Below are 18,024 nucleotides of genomic sequence, written 5' to 3'. Positions count from 1 at the left end.
CAACAACGACCAGCTTGAATACAGAATTAGCAAGTTGGAGGTAAGCTTGAAAATTATCGGGATTCACATACTACAACAAGCATCTGATCTTCTCTAAGGAATGTTGAAAGCATGCTAAGGCAAGAAAACACAATCAATTATAACCATATTGCTAAGGAAGCAATGATACTCAATTTGCCTTTCAATCTCGTTTGTGGTTCCGATCAAGTCAACGGAAGTGGACCTGATTAGAAACATAAACAAGAAGGCATGAGATAAAATTTAAAATTCAGAAATTGCCGCCTTCGCTTAGATTTCTTATTTTAACTGCAGTTGTTGTTGGAGTAAGTTTTCTAGATTTGTTGTACATTATTTCAACCCTCGATGCCTGTGAGGCTTCTTTGTTGGTCTTCCCCTATTTTTTATCTAGGTGATAATCCCGACCACGTAGATCCCTAGCAAAGTGTCCATCTATATTATTTTTCTTTTAGAGAGACAACAGACGAAATTACATTATCGGATACACTTTTATATTTGCATTTGATTCAGATTTTGCATCTTTTAAGATAATTCCATCGGCCAGATTCGTTAGAAGTTACTTTCTACCCTATTTCTCTTCTTCAATTAGCTCTTAGATAATATAGTCTTCCATCAACCACCCATTGTCCCTCGAAGGCATTCTCCTATCGTACCTTCTGGTGTATAATCATCACCCCAAGCGAGCAACCCAATCATATAAATTTAGGCTGGGGCAATAACTATATTGATTTTCCATTCTTTTTAGACATAGTGCTAAGATTCAAAAGTCCTCTAAGGGTCCAATACACCCCAAAAGTTAGTCCAATCGCTATTGAATCTCTTTACAATAACACCAAAATTAGATCTATTCACAATGCTTGACAAATAAATATAAGCAACAACCAACAGTAAATTTTAACAGGGTATCAAAACTATTTTCATGGTCCCTCAGCCTTACCAGTTTGGACCTATCAAACCTAACTGTAAAATTACAGATATCTTGTTTGTTTGAATGATCTATGACTAATTAGTAAAAATAGCATTCACAAAATTAGTGCACTCTATGTGTGTTTCCATGATAGCATTATCAGTAATACATACCTCTCACATATGAAGTGGTTCCATCTGCATGCAACTTATTTCTCTGAACCCATCTTTACTGTAGCCTCTTGTGATGGTCCAACAAAAGTTGAACAACTATCAGTTCCTTATATCTACAAAGAAGATGAAAAAATTGATGTCATAGAAAGAATATTATCCATCTGTTACAACAGATGTAGAGTCTGTTGCATCAGATGTGGAGTCTGTTGCAACAGATATGGAATCTGTTGGAATATATCAAACCAACCTTTCTGGTGGTTTGATTTGTTCCAATAGTTTCTGCATCTGTTGCAGCATCAACAACAGCATAAACTACAAATAAAAAACATCAACTACAAAGAAATAACAACATTTATTCCAACAACATCATCAACAAAAAAGAAGCAACATCCTTTGTTCCAAAACCATCAACAACACCACACCACAAGTTCCAATAATGATAATCCCACCAACAACATCAATAACTGCATCAACAATAAAGAAACAAACAAAATGCATACAAAAAATAATACTGCCAACAAGGCTTTTAAACTTCTCCCAACAGATGATTTTTTTTGCATATTATAATAAAAATTCTCAGTTTGTTTATTCAACACTTAAAAGTTTCTTTAAATTTTTTTAATAAATATGATATGGGTAAATAGTAATTAAATAAAAAATAGATTTTAATAACTTGCAAAGAAGAAGACGAGAATAAAAAAGTAATAATGAACCAGACCTTAATGTCAAAAAGGAGATCAAAATAATAATTTCAGTTAAGGAAAGATATGGATTGGTTTAAATCCAAAAGGTCTTTATGAGAAGGGAAGAGAAAAGAGAGAAAAAAGGCTGTGATAACCCTAAAGAGGAGAGAAAGAAAAAGATGAGAGTTGAATAAAATAAACTGTAGCTGAAGGAAGAGAGATGAGATAATTTCTATAGATGTATTATGTGTGTAGACGTGGGGGTTTTCAATATTCATTAATTAATATACATTAATAATTTGAAGGGCACGAGGAAGACTAAGACTAGTGACATTGAAAAGACAAGATAAGACTGCTCAATGAACTCACTTTTGAATATCCAAGAAACATTTTTTACCGCCTTTAGTAGTAAGTACTACTTGATATTATCTACTCGAATAGAAGCTTGCTTTAAAACTAAAAGATAAAAAAAGATTTTCAAACAGATATGTCATCTGTTACAACATATATAAATATCTGTTTAGAAATCCGAACAGCTCAGTTATCTGTTATAACATATATCAATATCTATTTAAAAATCCCATAGCTCAGTCATCTGTGACAACAGATGAAAATATCCATTTGATTATTAATTAAATCAGATATGTCATCTGTTACAACAAATATAAATATCTATTTAAAAATTTCCAACAGCTTAGTCATCTGTCACAACTGATGTAAATGTCTATTTGATAATTAAATCAGATATGTCATCTGTTACAATAGATATAAATATCTATTTGAAAATTTCCAACAGCTCAGTCATCTGTCACAACAGATGCAAATGTCTATTTGATAATTAAATCAGATATGTCATCTGTTGCAACAAATATGAATATCTGTTTGAAAACTTTCAATATCTCAGTCGTTTGTTGCAACATATTTTATTGCAATTGATTTAGGTAGAACTAGGCATGAATGAATGAGCTCACAGTGTCAACTATAAATCCAATCGAGTCTTTACAATTGCATGGCCTTAGTATTGCATTCATCCCAACCCGAGTCATCGATCGATCACTCTGAGTTGAAATGAGTTCTCATCAACTCAATGTTAGGATAGTGATAGTATCTAAGTTTATTTAGGTAGAACTAGGGATGAATGGATGATCTCACAGGGTCAATTACAAATCCAATCCAGACTTGCAATTGCATGGTGTTGGTATTACGTTCATCCTAATTCGAGTCTTTGATCGATCACTCTGAGTTGAAATGAGTTCTCATCAACTCAATGTTAGGATAGTGATAGTATCTAAGTTGATTTTGGTGGAACTAGGGATAAATGAATGAGCTCACAGGTCAGCTACAAATCCAATCGAGTCTTTGCAATTGCATGGAGTTAGTATTGCATTCATCTCAATCGGAGTCGTCAATCGATCACTCTGGGTTGAAATGAGTTCTCATCAACTCAATGCTAGGATAGTGATAGTACCTAAGTTAATTTAGGTGAAACTAGGGATGAATGAATGAGCTCACACGGTCAACTACAAATCCAATCGAGTCTTTACAATTGCATAGTGTTGGTATTGCGTTCATCCCGACCTGAGTCATCGATCGATCACTCTAAGTTAAAATGAGTTCTCATTAACTCAATGTTAGGATAGTGATAGTACCTAAGTTGATTTACGTGGAACTAGAGATGAATGAATGAGCTCACAGGGTCAACTACAAATCCAATCGAGTCTTTACAATTGCATGGCATTGGTATTGCGTTCATACCAACCCGAGTCATCGATCGATCACTCTGAGTTGAAATGAGTTCTCATCAACTCAATGTTTTAAAAACTATATCATTTAAAAATTTTAAAATTAATTAAGATCAATTCGGACCAAATTAAAAATTTCAAAACTTGTCATTCTTTTCCAAAATTACAAATCAACCCATACAAATCATCCATTTGCGTGAAAAAGTTTTTTTCAAATCTAAAGTTCTCGATCTTCTCTCTCTCTTTCTATCTTGAGGTCTCCTCCCTCTCTCAACAATACAAACAACAACTACTCAACATATTGCTCAACCCTTCAAAACAGGTCAATTTTCTTCCCATTTACGACCACATATAGTTGTTGTTTTTATTTCATTCCCGCTTGTATCCATCATTTTCTCTATTTTCGCAGGTAACAGAGTTTGACAAAAGTTCTACATTTGTTATTTATTCTTAAAAAATAGGATTTTTTAGTTAATGATGAAGAAGAAGACTTTTAGTTGTATTATCTTAGAGAATGGGTTAACAATTTTGAGTTTTGATACTAAAAAAGTAGGAAGCACCCAAGAAAACACTAATTTTTCTCTCAGTGTTTTGTTGACTATTGTGGTATTGTTGGACGGTGTTTGTGGTATTGTTGGTGACTGTTGTTGGTGGTGTTGGTATTTCTATTTTTTGGAGGTGGTGTCAGTGGTCTTGTATTGGTATTAGTGGTGGTCTTGGTGGCATTGGTGGTGGAATTGGTTATGGTGGTGGTGGTCCATCTGTTGCAACGGGTGAAAGATCTGTTGGGAGATATTAAATAGGTCTTCAAACAGATTCCCATCTGTTCGAACTGATGGGTTATCCGTTGGAGTATTTTTTTTGTAATGTGGCGTATGATAATATATTAAAATTTGTCCATCTATTGCAATAGGTGGAATATCTATTGGAAGATATTAAATAGGTCTTCAAACAGATTCGAGTTCCCCATTTGTTCCAACTGATGGGTTGTCCGTTGGAGTATTTTTTTTTGTTATGTGGCATAGAATAATTTATTGAAATTTGTCTTATCTTTTTTAAAAAAATTATGTAGACATCAAATGCAATATATTTTTTATTTTTCTATTGTTTGTAGTTAAAAAAATGTCTCCCAAAAGAAAAGAAACTGAAAGTGGATCAACTTCTAACCATCCAACCAAAAAGGCTAGACTATAGATAGATTTGGAGGAACTTCAAGAACAATCTCAGTCAGGGAAAAATAAAGCTGAGGAAGGTGATAACTCCTTCTCACCAATGGGGTGTGAAATAACATCGAAATCCTAGTATGATTTTGTCACAACTATTAGTATCAACGGGTTTCGAGTTGCGATGCCGATGAGGAATCCTAACGCAGTATTTTGTGATGTTGTACTTAAATATTAGTTGGGGAAACATTTTAACGAACTTAAGAGTATTATAAAGAAGGAAAACATAGATGGACTTTTTAAAAAGAGCTGCTTTGCATACTTTCTTGAGCTGTCTGGGGGCCGCCCTCTCCATTTCCCAATGATCATGGTATATGGCCTCCTCAAGTGCAAGATCAAGTATGCGGGAGATGATGGAGGTCCGAAGGAGGGCAAAAAAATATGGATGAAGTCTGGATCAACTACTGTAGCATGCCAGTTTGTTTTGGATTGAAAGAGTTTTTCATACTGACGGGCTTGAGATGCGATCATCTAAAAGAACCTCTAATCAAGAAAACACCCCACAAAGGGTCCAACAAATGCAAGATACAAAAATATGAGTTTTTGGGCATTGTTTGACCTAGCTACAGAGTGGAGAATTTGATGGCGAATCTCAAGAATAAAGACATACCAAAGCACTATAGGGAGAAATTGTGCTTAGTTTGGTTTGTCTATTCCGTTTTATTGGCAAGAGACATCAGGAAAGTCATAGAACATGATTTGCTGGCGCTTGCTGATGATTTTGGAAAATTCAATGATCATCCCTGGGGATACGACATCTACTACTTGACTGTTCAATATTTACTGAAAAATCTAAAGCCAATGACGATTTCATGATAAAATTGATCACAATTTTTACTCATTGATTAATTTATATTGAATATAGTTATGATTTTTTTTTGCTTGCTTCCTGTTTACAATTTTTAGGCTTGGGTATGTGAAGCCATTCCTCCCCTCCGAATGCATTTCAAGGATTACCCGGATAAGGTTTCTCATCCAAGGATCCTTAGGTGGTTGGCTGCAGCAGAGAACACCAAAAAAAAAATATTAACGAGGCTGATCTCTTTAACCCTCTAGATGATGTAGTACATCTTCTTTCAACTAAAATAATTTGCCTCAAAGAAAGATATTAAGACAGATATTCCAGCCGTTGCAACAGATGGGTCATCTGTTGCAACAAATTTCCCATAAACTGTAACTAGTGTAATAGATGGTAATCTATTGTGATAGATGATCCATATTTTGCAATAGATTAACCATCTATTGCTCTGGTTCTCTAAACCCTACTTAATAGATTACCCATCTATGCAAATTATGCAACAGATGGGTAATCTGATGCAATATATTATCAATCTGTTTCAATATACAGATCAGCTGTTGTGGTAGTTAGATCGTCTGTTGCATAAGTTGACTGTATTAACATCCATATAACCCGATTCCCATGTAACCCAACTGACTGTAAATTATTATCATATGATTTAAATTTCTCTTATCTTTTTTATAGGTTGTGCATCCTTGGATCGTGCCTACCATTGATGAGCTGGGGATAACTTTTTTTCTTACTCTAGGTCTTGTTGTTACAAAAGAAGACCCAACGGTAGAGTTAATAAAGAAGGAATTGGCTGGAGCAACATCTATAAAAAGAGTAGTTAGGTAAGGTCAGCCTAAGGTTGAAGCTCTTCACGGCCAACCTCAAACTGCAATAGATTTGGGTTCTTCTTCTGGGGGTGTTGCTGGTGGAGTTGTTTGTGATGGTGACAGCCATCCTGATGCTGATACTGTTGCCAGTGGTGATTATTAGTATGTTGGTGCTCAGTAAAAAATAAATACTTTTGAAAACACCCCTTGCACAGGTGCTCCCTCTCACCCCTACACTGGTCCCTCCCACCCTTACAGTCGTAACTCTCATCCCTCCTCACCCTTATATTCTTATTACAAATGTAAAGTGTGCAAGGACAGAGAGGATAAACTTTTTGAAAAATTAGAGGCTATTGCTGAAGCTTCCGGGGAGTTAAAATCCAGGAGGGGTGTTATACCATCCAATGAGGTGAGGGAGCAATGCACTCCTACAGTGGAGGTTAGAAGGAAGAGAAGAAAAATTAGACAAATTCTCTCCATTCTGAAATCAGCAAAAATTGCAACTCCTCCCGCTCCAACAGTTATTAAAGTTCAGGGGCCACCGAAGAAGGTGAACATATTCGTGGTGCTTGGCAAGGAGAAGAAGAAGGAACTAGAAGAATTCATGAAGATGAAAGTTCAAAAATAATACACCATGCATTCATTTTCTGCCAAAGATTTCTTGAATATGACAAATATGCGCGTGTGGTACAAAGATAATGTAAGTTTACTTTTGCTAACCTAGCCTTCCAATTTACTCCATGAAGAAGAATCTACACAACAGATGTGTAATCTGTTGCAACAACTTGGTATTCTGTTGTAACATAATACACATCTGTTGCATAAGGTAGGTTGGCTGGGTAATCTGTAAACTGATTCAGAGAACCCTCTGCATTGGATTCTTTACACTGTGTTTTTATTCTTTATAATTACTAACCTATTTAAAAATTATCTTCTTAAACCACAGTATGTTGATGAAATTCTCTTTCTCATGAGGAACAGATAATTAGCGTACCCGGATGCTTATGATGCTGCTGATAGAATAATGGACCTCAACTTCTACAATAATTTCAACGATAGCTACGGTAATCTCTGTAAGATATCTGATTCTGATGGACCGGGATTCGATCATTTAGTTTCTACATTCTAATGGGATGACGAAGCGATTAAATATGTTAGAGGAAAGAGGCCATATCCACACGGCAAGAGCTGGACCAAGGCAAAGAGAATCCTTGCAGTCATGAACATGGATGTCACATATTTTCTCACTGTTGGGATACTAATATACGAGGAAAAGATTAAGGTTTATCACTTCAACTTACCTATATTCAACGAGAAGATGTTTTTAACCCACATGCAACCACTCTTGAAGTTGTTGCCCAAGTTATTAACGCAGAGTAAACTGATGGATCATTTGCCAGCTGAAGTCTTGGCAAAGGAATCATGGGATTTTTAAGGTCAAAATAAGAACATCCAGATCCCAAGAAATACAACCGATGCAGCGTACGGGCCGTACTCCCTTGGATACATCGAGTGTTTGCTGACCGACACACAAATGAATGGTGTGTATGACACCGTTGTGGGAAAGATGCAATGGGTCTGGGCATATGGAGTACTACTAACTAAATGGTTCGAGCCCGTGTATAAAAAAGAACATGTACAAAGACATAGACGAACACAATAACAAATTATCATTTCAAGACAATTCACTTTACATGTAGTGGCAATAATTTTTATATCTAGCCAAGTTAAATTCTTATAATGCAACAGATTTTATATCTGTCGTAACAGTAGTACCTGTTGTGATAGATTGATTATCTGTTGGAATGGGTTGGTCATATATTGCGTTATACAGATGTTCCCAGTCTGTCTGTCGCAACAGATATACGATCTGTTGCAACATATAATCTATCTGTTGCAACTAATTGGTAATCTGTTGGAGCAAATCAAAATAGTAGGAAGACCTGTTATATAATTTCCAACAGATGACCTACGTGTTGCATCTCACGTTACAACATATGTCTAAATCTGTCTGATAAGATATGTCATCTGTTGCAGCAGATGTATTATCTATTGTGATATTTGAATCTAGTACTCTATTTCAATTAACATGTTCAAAACTATGGATTAAATTATATTCATAGAAAACATAAAATAAATCAAATCCTTCGAAAGTTACATGAAACAACTCAACAAATAAATGAAATGTAAAAAAATTTATTATGGGTACAAACGATCTACTCTACAAATAAATCAACAAGTTAAACCAAGAAGGATAGGTTATTATATTGACGGACTCAAGCTATAAAGATCTAATCAATATGGACAAGTTATTCTTCATCCGGTGCTATGAAATTTGACTTTGATCGTCGTGGATCTTTAACATCGGTTGCGTACGAATTCTGAGCTTTCACTTCTCCGTATTTTCATAAAAGAGTAGCATATCTTTTGCGGAGTAATCTGACATCAAGTCCATCATTTGGTACTTGTAATCCATCGCTCAAATACTCGGTATAGGCAGCAATAAAAGGACCGCAATCCCTGCATTATAAAAAAATAGATAATCCATATCTTGCAGTTCATGCAAGTGTTGTGAAATCTGTGAAATGAAACTAAATCATGACACTTAAACTTATAGGCTATCAATGGTTTGTTCATCAATTCCTTCAACATATTGTACATCAAATGGATTATCCATTTTATTCCGGTATGCTTCAATCATCGATCAATCGGTACGAACCTTTTGGTCCAAAAAACTACTCATATCAAGGTAAGTAGGCATTATTTTGGCCAGCTTTTGTATCTCAAACGATGGCTCGAAACATCTTCTTTGCGACATCGAGTCATAAACTCGGATGCGTCTCTCTTTTAGAACAATGAAAGCCAACACCCAATGGAATTCATCACCACAATTGATTGGGATGTGCACTTCGTCGACCAAATGCCAAGGTAAGCCAGCCGGAATGCTAAGACCTTTGATGATGTTGATTAAGCATTCCTTATTTTGAAAACTTCCGATTGTTGTTGATTATACCTATCGTAGGCATTATTGATGTAAAATTTGTACAAATAATTGCCTATCGTGTATCTATATTGTTCTTGTGTTTGCAACTTGGCCTTCTTTCGGAGGTAGTAAAAAATGGCATCAATGTGTTGCACATATTATCAAATATTTTGGATTACGTGATGAAAAAATCAATACGCAGATGCAATTAAATAAATTATTAATTAATAGTAATATGTATGACATTTAAACCTCATCATTCCAGCAAGTTTGGGAATGTGACATCAAATAGAGCCAATTCTTCATTTCGAGATGTGCAACAACAAAGTCGAACATATCACAACTAATACTCGATTCATTTACTTTTTAGCGCTCGCTATTTAATTTTCTACATGATGATTTATATGTATTAATGTTAGGTTCTTACAACAAGAATTGTATAAACCAATATCTTCAAAATTGATTTATGTACTTGCCGGCATGATGTTTTAATAATCCATCGGCAATCTATTCTGAATAGTCATTGATCAACTGTGTTAGTTTTTCTAGAGCCTCGTCTGAGATGTTGAACCCTTCAAATGGGTAATTCTTTCGTTCTCCTAAATTGACAGACTCCACTTTTTCTTCTTTTTTGGAAGCAGTTGATGGATTATCAACAGTGATATTATGCTCTTCAGCAGTAGCTTCTACTGTGACATCCACCTGGAAAGCCAGAATTATCAATGTTAAGTAAAGATATACAACAGTTTGTCAATGCTAAGTCTTATATTGCATCAGATGGATTATCTGTTGGGACAAATTTGAATAGATAAATCATAGCAGTATAATAATTTTAAACAGATGACCCATCTGTTGCAATATAAGACTCATCTGTTGAAATAGATAACGAATTTGATGCAACAGATTAGACAATAGTTGCAACAGATGTATATATTTGTTTGATATAATTTTCAATAGATGGTACATCAGTTGAAATAGATAGGTGCCTGTTTGTTTTTTGGAACAGATGATGTACATTTACCTTCTTCAGCTCATGCTGCTCTCCTGTGGCCCTTGTACACTGAACATCGGTGCAAGACAAAGACAGAGACATTGCAATTTTGCTTTTTTTTATGCTTGATGATGCCTTGAAGTGTCTTTCCTTCTCCTCTTAGCCGCCTTGATATCTAGTGGAGTATATGGATATGAAATTCTCTTTGATGGAATGACACCCCTCTTAGATGTCATTTTCTTTACAGAAGCAGTTAGTGCATTGATAGCATTAATCACTCCATCATGTTTTGCCTTGCAGTCTTGATATTTGCATGCAGAACATTTGGTAGATGTGGCAAAATCTGGAGAAAAATCTGTACAACCATTATGATCATAATCATAATGGCTTGTTGTTTCAAAAACTGTAAGAGGGGCATCATTATCCCCACCCCCCAAATTATTTTTCTTGTGATTGTTGTTGCTCTAAATAATTTTATGTTTATTCCATCAATCACCTTAGGGTCCGATAAAGTTTGCACAGACCGTATAGTAAGAAAAAATGGCATCTTCAATTCTCAGTTGGTCGGAACAAGCCACGAATGGACAATCTAAAATAAATTGGTACATATATTAAGAATGATGATGAAATCATTTAATCATTAATTAAAATAAAAACTTGATTAGAATTGGACTTACTGATTCCTTGGGGGGATTGAAAAGATTAAGAAATTTTATATTTTTATCGGTTTTGGCCGACAACCATCTCAGAATTCTTGGACGAGAAACTTCTTCTTGGTAGTTCACTTGTTGTCTCAAAAAAGGAATGACTTCAAATGCCCAAGCCTATAACATAATTCTAATAAATCAAAAACATTATTGAATAAAAAATGATGAATCATATCATGATAAAAGAAATATTTACCATGAAGGCCCATGCAATGTCATATAAATTGACTATTTTTGGCGTTAACGGAGTCAATAAATATTCGACAATCATTTTGAAGCTTTCATAACCCAAAGGATAGCTGTTAAATGCCTCAAGATTCTCAAAGAGATTTATTAAACCGAGACTTATGTTATTGTTAACATCTCTCGCCCAAAGAACATTATGTACAAACTAAACCAAGAACAATGATTACTTGTGCTTCTTTGAAAGTTCTTTATCTTTCAACGGTTCTATCAGATTTTTATTTTTGAAGCTTGAACCAACAATGGACACCAGATCATCACGATCACTCGACTTGCCTTTGTCTTTTTTGGGTGTGCAGGGTGCTTTTTTTGGGTCAGAGTAGGTATAACTTGAAAAGGAGAAGGAGGATAACATTTTAGTCCGGTAGCTATGGCAAACTCCTTCCAACCAAAACAAACAGGCATGCCAAAGTAATTTATCCACACCTCATCCATCTTATCTTTATTTTCATACATAAACATGCGCTTGAGAAGATTATGTACCATTTTTATCTGGAAATGAGCTGTCCTCCAACAAATCAAGATATTGCCCAAAACAATTTTTCCTGAAATAAGAATCCAATTTTTGTTCTTGAAGTATTTTTCTGAAGGCGTCGAAAGATTTTTCCATGACTGATTTAACCATGAGATCACCCGTTAAATCTGTAGCACTATCGCACTGCATTCTCACAGGATAATGATCAATGCTGAAGGTTTTGACCAACTCTTCGGAGGAAGGGCTATTAGAGTTTGAATCATCTCTTTTGAAAGATTCCCCCTCCTCGTGTTCATTATCTTTTGCTCCTAATTGAGATAGCGCTTGTAAAGCAAGCTCATAGAGTGGTTGATGTAGCCGAGCTGCTGCACTTGTTCCTTTACTTGGACTTGATTCTATTTTTTTTCTGTTGGGTGCCATATTATCTTAAATTAATAGGAACATAACATAGATTATAATTGATTAATGCATAAGAATAATATAACAGTTCCAACAGACCACTAATATGTTGCACCAGGTATGTTATCTATTGCAACATATAACCGACCTGCTGCAACGGATGAGTAATCCGTGAAAACTATAAAAATAGATCACTAATCTGTTGCACCTGGTATTTTATTTGAAGCAACATATAACCGACCCGTTGCAATGGATGAGTAATTCATAAAAATCATAAAAACAGATCACTAATTTGTTGCACCTGGTATTTTATCTGATGCAACATATAAACGACCCGTTGTAACAAATGAGTAATTCGTTGGAAATCATAAAAATAGATCACTAATTTGTTGCACCAGGTATGTTATCTGTTGCAACATATAACCAACCTATTACAATGGATGAATAAACCGTTGGAAAGAATAAAAACAGATCACTAATCTGTTGCAAAATGAAGAGTAAACCATTGGAAAGAATAAAAATAGATCACTAATCAGTTATCTGTTGGATCAATATTGTTTAGATTTCTTCTAAACAGAAGAGTCGTCTGTCGCAACAGATGAATGATCTGTTAGATTGTTCACCTATTGCATCAGATTTTCATAGTTGTATCAGATTTTCTTCTGTTGCATCAGATGTTTCCATCTGTTGCATCAGCTGTATTCATTCATCACATCAAATATTTTATTGTTGCAACACCGTTTTTACCTAGACAAACAACAAATCAACCCAATATCACCAACATATCACACACACACACACACTAAGAACATCAACTGTATCAAAAAATCACCAAAAAATTTGAATCAACAGTACGACGACAAGAAGAAGAAATGCCAAAATTAGGATTTTATTCAGTCCACATTTCAATACTAGAAGAGTAGTTGGCTCAAGTTACTTTGTTTCTTCATAATTTTTTACCTGTGAAAAAAGAAATGGGATGACGAAGAACTCGAAGTTGTTGTCACCGGAGAAGTCTTCACATCATATATTTCATCTGTTACATCAGATATTTCATCTGTAGCAATACCATTTTTACCAACACAAACAACAAATCAACCCAGCAACACCAACACATCACGCACAAAGACACTCACACGAAGAATATCAACTGTGATAAAAAATCACCAACAAATTCGAATTAATAGTACGACAACAAGAATAAGAAATACGAAAAATTAGGGTTTTAGTCAGTCCACATTTTAATACTAGAAGAGTAGTTGGCTCAAGTTCCTCTGTTTCTTCATAATTTTTTACCTGTGGAAAAGGAAATAGGACGGCGAAGAACTCGAAGTTGTTGTCATCGGAGAAGTCTTCATGTCGATTGACGGTTGAAAGTCGTAAAGGAACTCGCCCGACTATTTATCGCCGGAGGTTGAAGGGAGAAATTTTGCAGAACTGTTAGTTGGAAGAGAGTTGAGAGAAGCTGTCTCGAGAGAGAGAGTGGTTGATTTGGATTGAAGAGGGGTGTAGGTTGGGTTGATTTGTATTTTTGAAAAGATTAGAAAGTTTTGAACATATTAATCAAGTCCACAATTAACTTAATCAAGTTTCCTAATGATGTTTGACCCTTTAAGTTGGTCAATGTCATCAATCCTTCATTCAAGACTTAAAAAGACACCTTTCCTTTAATTTTTTCAAGATACTTTACATGAGTCAGGACAATAAAAAAAGACACGGTCAGGTCCAAGACAAACATGAACAAGTAAAAAAAAAAAAAGATTACTATATAATTGTGAAAATTAAACCAAATCATAGTTGTTAAGGATGTTGAAATGATTACTCTTAATTTTTTCCAACGTTGACAATTTTAATTTTGTTGTTACTTTGTCATGAGTTCACATTTGCAAAAGCTAATATGGACATTTGCATACTTACTTTATGCTAAGTTTGATCATTAATGATAAGGACAGAGATGGCGTTATAATTACATGGTTGGTTACAATTTATATTATATTAAGAAATTATTTAACAAATATAAATAATTCTTAAAACCCAATAAGTAAAAAAAAAAAAACATGATTCAGAATTAACAAATGAAATTTTTTGATTTCGTCCCTAATTAATGAGATGACATAAAGGTTTGTGTATAATTTGTAATCAATATATATATATATATATATATATATATATATATATATATATATATATATATATATATATATAAAGAGAAACATGCCCGTGCTAATGTGACATGCTTCATTCATCAGGAAATACATTTATCTTTTTTCTTGTTTTTTTTGAGCTTTTTTTCTCATTTTAATTCTTTTCTTTTAATTTTCTCATTCTTTTTCTCCTTAATTGCTTACTGTTACATAAATTTGTTACTTGCATTTTCTGTTGCCAAACACATAACGTCGCTTCAAATTAAATCTTCAGTTTTTCCCTATTTCTCTTTTCTTCTTCATAGAAAATTGACAAATTAAAGAATCTGAGAAGAAAACAGTGGCAAAATCAAGAACAAAACAAGTACTAGGAGACAACCAACGTTGATCGATATAACGAATGATTCTCTCATTGTTAGTCTTGCTATGGAGAATTTAGAGACCTCATCTTCAGAAATGTCCAGCAAAAGGACCTATGGACAGGAAAAATAATTTACTACTCCTCGATCTTGCGAGGCATTATTGAGGGGCCAAGTGAAGACTTATTTACTTATATGGATGAATCAATTAATAGTAGTTTGTTTTTTCTAAAATTTTATTGTCCATATTAAAGATGTGATCTGCTTCTCTATTTTTCAAGAAAGATTCATTTATTTAATAGGGGAGAAGAATTGAAACCATTGGATGTACAAACAACAACTTAATTTTTCAATGATAATGGCAGCCGAGGCTAATAAAAAATCAGTGTAGGAGAAACTTACTCTCTTTGTGAAGTATCAGAAGGTACAAACAACAGCAGGAAGCCTGCACAGGTGCACGAGTGCTCTTGCCTGACTTGGCTGCTCATTTGCTTGGTCAAATGATATTCGGAGCTCTTCAAGTTAGTTAGCAGAGATGTTTATTTTTTTGTTTTTGAATGTGAAGCTTAACAGTGGAGATAAAATTTGATGAGCTTCTTTTATTTAAGACAGGTTGTCTTAAATAAGGATAGTACCAAAGAAACGATCAATATGATGAATTCCGCACCTTCTACTGGTCACAATGAAGGTCAGTCAACTACTAGACCTCCACTTTTTGATGGCTCTCATTTTATCTGGTGGAAAGCAAGGATGGAGATATTCATTCAAGGGGAAGATTAGGAATTATGGGATAGGATTACTGATGGTCCCACTATACCAATGAAAACGGTTGATGGTGAACAAGTCAAGAAAGTAAGGAGTGAATTTACTCCTGATGACTTGTTGGCTTTGAAGAAAAATGCAAAGGCCAAGGACATCTTGGTCTGTGGACTAGGATCTGCTGAATACAACAGGGTATCCACCTGCACTATTGCTAAGCAAATTTGGGATGCGCTGGTAAATGCTCATGAAGGCACGTCTAAAGTAAGAAAATTCAGGATCTCTCTTCTTTTCACCGAGTATAAGGCATTCAAAATGAAAGAAACTGAAACCTTGCTTCAAATGATACAAGGTTTACCACTTTAACAAATGAGCTAACTTCCTTAGGAAAAGTCATCTCTGAGAAAGAACAAGTTGAAAAGGTTTTGAGGGTATTGCCCAAATCAAAATAGAATGTCAAGGTGACTGCAATCAGGGAGGCTAATAAGGATCTTGAAGATATGACTCTGGATGAACTAGTAGGGAACCTAAGGACTTATGAAATAGAAGTTGATGGAGTCAAAGAACGACCAGCTCCTGAGAAAATCTTAGCATTGAAAGCTTCTAATAGTGATGAGGAATTTGAACTTGTAAAGAGCAAGTTGCCTTCACAACTAAGAACTTTAGCAAATTCTTCAAAAAAAAGAAGGGAACAGGTACTAAGAAACGTTCCAATGACAATCCAAATGGGTGCTACAAATATGGTAAAACTGATCATCACATTAGGGATTGTCCAGTCTGGGAAATAAAATTAAAGAAGGAAAGGGTTGAAAAGGAGTTGAAGGCAAAAAGAAAGGAGGAGCATGCAATGATAGTAGCCTGGGGATCTGATTCCGATGAAGATAAAGTTGATGAAACTGCATTCATGGCCCTTGGGGATTCAGATCTGGATGAAGAAGATGAGGATTCTGAGGTAAATATACTTGAACTCAAAGAAAAATTGAAATTATTCGCAAATCCAAAACTTGTTTCCTTGATGAGTGCATTGATTGATGATTTCCATAAGTTAACCTCTGATAAGGATGAATTGTTCAACAGTATAGCAAGTCTAAAATTTGATCTCATCGATTTAATAGATTGCTCAGATACATCTGACAAGGAAAATTGCAGTCTCAAGAAACAGGTTGCATAACTTAAGATTTCAAATAACAATCTTAGGTCTGAAGTTCTCAAATTAACTCTCACTGAAAATGGGAAAAAGGCTATGTGTAAAGAACAAGAAGATGTTGAACTTGAGCTTGTTAAATACAAACAATAATGTCATGATTTAACTAAAAAAATGAATAAGTTGAGTCAGGAAATCACTAAACTAAAATTGGATCTTGAAAGGGCAAACAGGTGGACAAAACTCCTCTAGAATTGTTCACAAATTAAGTGAAAATTTTTTAATAAAAAGGCAGGTTTGGGATTCCACAAAAGTTTTGATGATCCAAAAGATTTATGTTACATTTGTGGAAACCTTGGACATCCCACCACTGAATGTCCAGTAGCTACAAAAAGCAGATTAAACAGTCAAAATCTAGCTAACAGATCTTCTCAGACCAAAAGGAACAAAACCAGTTCTGGTCAGAGAAACGGGTTGCACTACGTGTTGCCTGCATGGACTAAGAGAATTTTAATTCATCCTTTCACTCATAAAATAGGACCCAAGCTTATCTGGGTTCCTAAGTCTAACCTTTAAATTTTTTTGCAGGAGAAAGTGAAAGGAAACAAAAGGTACTGGTATTTAGACTGTGCTTGCTCAAGACACATGACTGGGGATAAGAAAAAGTTTCTTTTACTCTCCAAAATAAATGGAGGAGGAGTTTCCTTTGGTGATGAAAAAAAGGGAATCATAACTGAAATTGGAAAGATTGGCTCATCAAAGTCAAAAGCATTGGAGGATGTCTATCTTGCAGAAGGATTGAAGCATAATCTGCTGAGCATCTCAAAGCTGTGTGATAAAGGTAATAAAGTTGTTTTTACATCTTTAGGAGTCAAGGTAAAAAAGATGGAGACTACAGAGGTTGTGCTCACTGCAAGGAGATATAAAAATGTATACAAAGCTAACATCATGGCACTATCAGGACATGATATGACTTGTCTGAGTGCTATAAAAAATGATCCCCTCCTTTGGCACAAAAGACTTGGTTATGAAAGTCTAAAACAACTAAACATATTTCATCCAAAGACATGGTATTCGGATTACCCAAGACCAAGTTCAAGGAAGAAAAGCGACGTAGTGCATATGTAAGGGGGAAACAGGTAAGATCATCTTTTAACTCAAAGAACCATGTTAGCACAACCAAGTGCCTTGACCTGGTTCATGTAGACTTATGTGGACCCATGAGACTTCAAAGCAGAGGTGGAAAAAAGTATGTGTTTGTAATTGCTGATGATTATCCCAGGTTTACTTGGACTTTGTTTCTAGCCTCTAAAGAAGATACCTTTGATGTCTTTGAAATCTTCATTAAGAAGATTGAAAAGAAATTAGGTACTTCATTAGTTTCCATAAGGTCTGACCATGGTTCAGAATTTGAGAATGTAAAATTCTTGAAATACTGTTCAACAAATGGTATAGGT

Source organism: Capsicum annuum, chromosome 4 (assembly GCF_002878395.1).
Source record: "Capsicum annuum cultivar UCD-10X-F1 chromosome 4, UCD10Xv1.1, whole genome shotgun sequence".
NCBI classification, from domain to species: Eukaryota; Viridiplantae; Streptophyta; class Magnoliopsida; order Solanales; family Solanaceae; genus Capsicum; species Capsicum annuum.
This window is presented reverse-complemented; position numbering follows the sequence as displayed.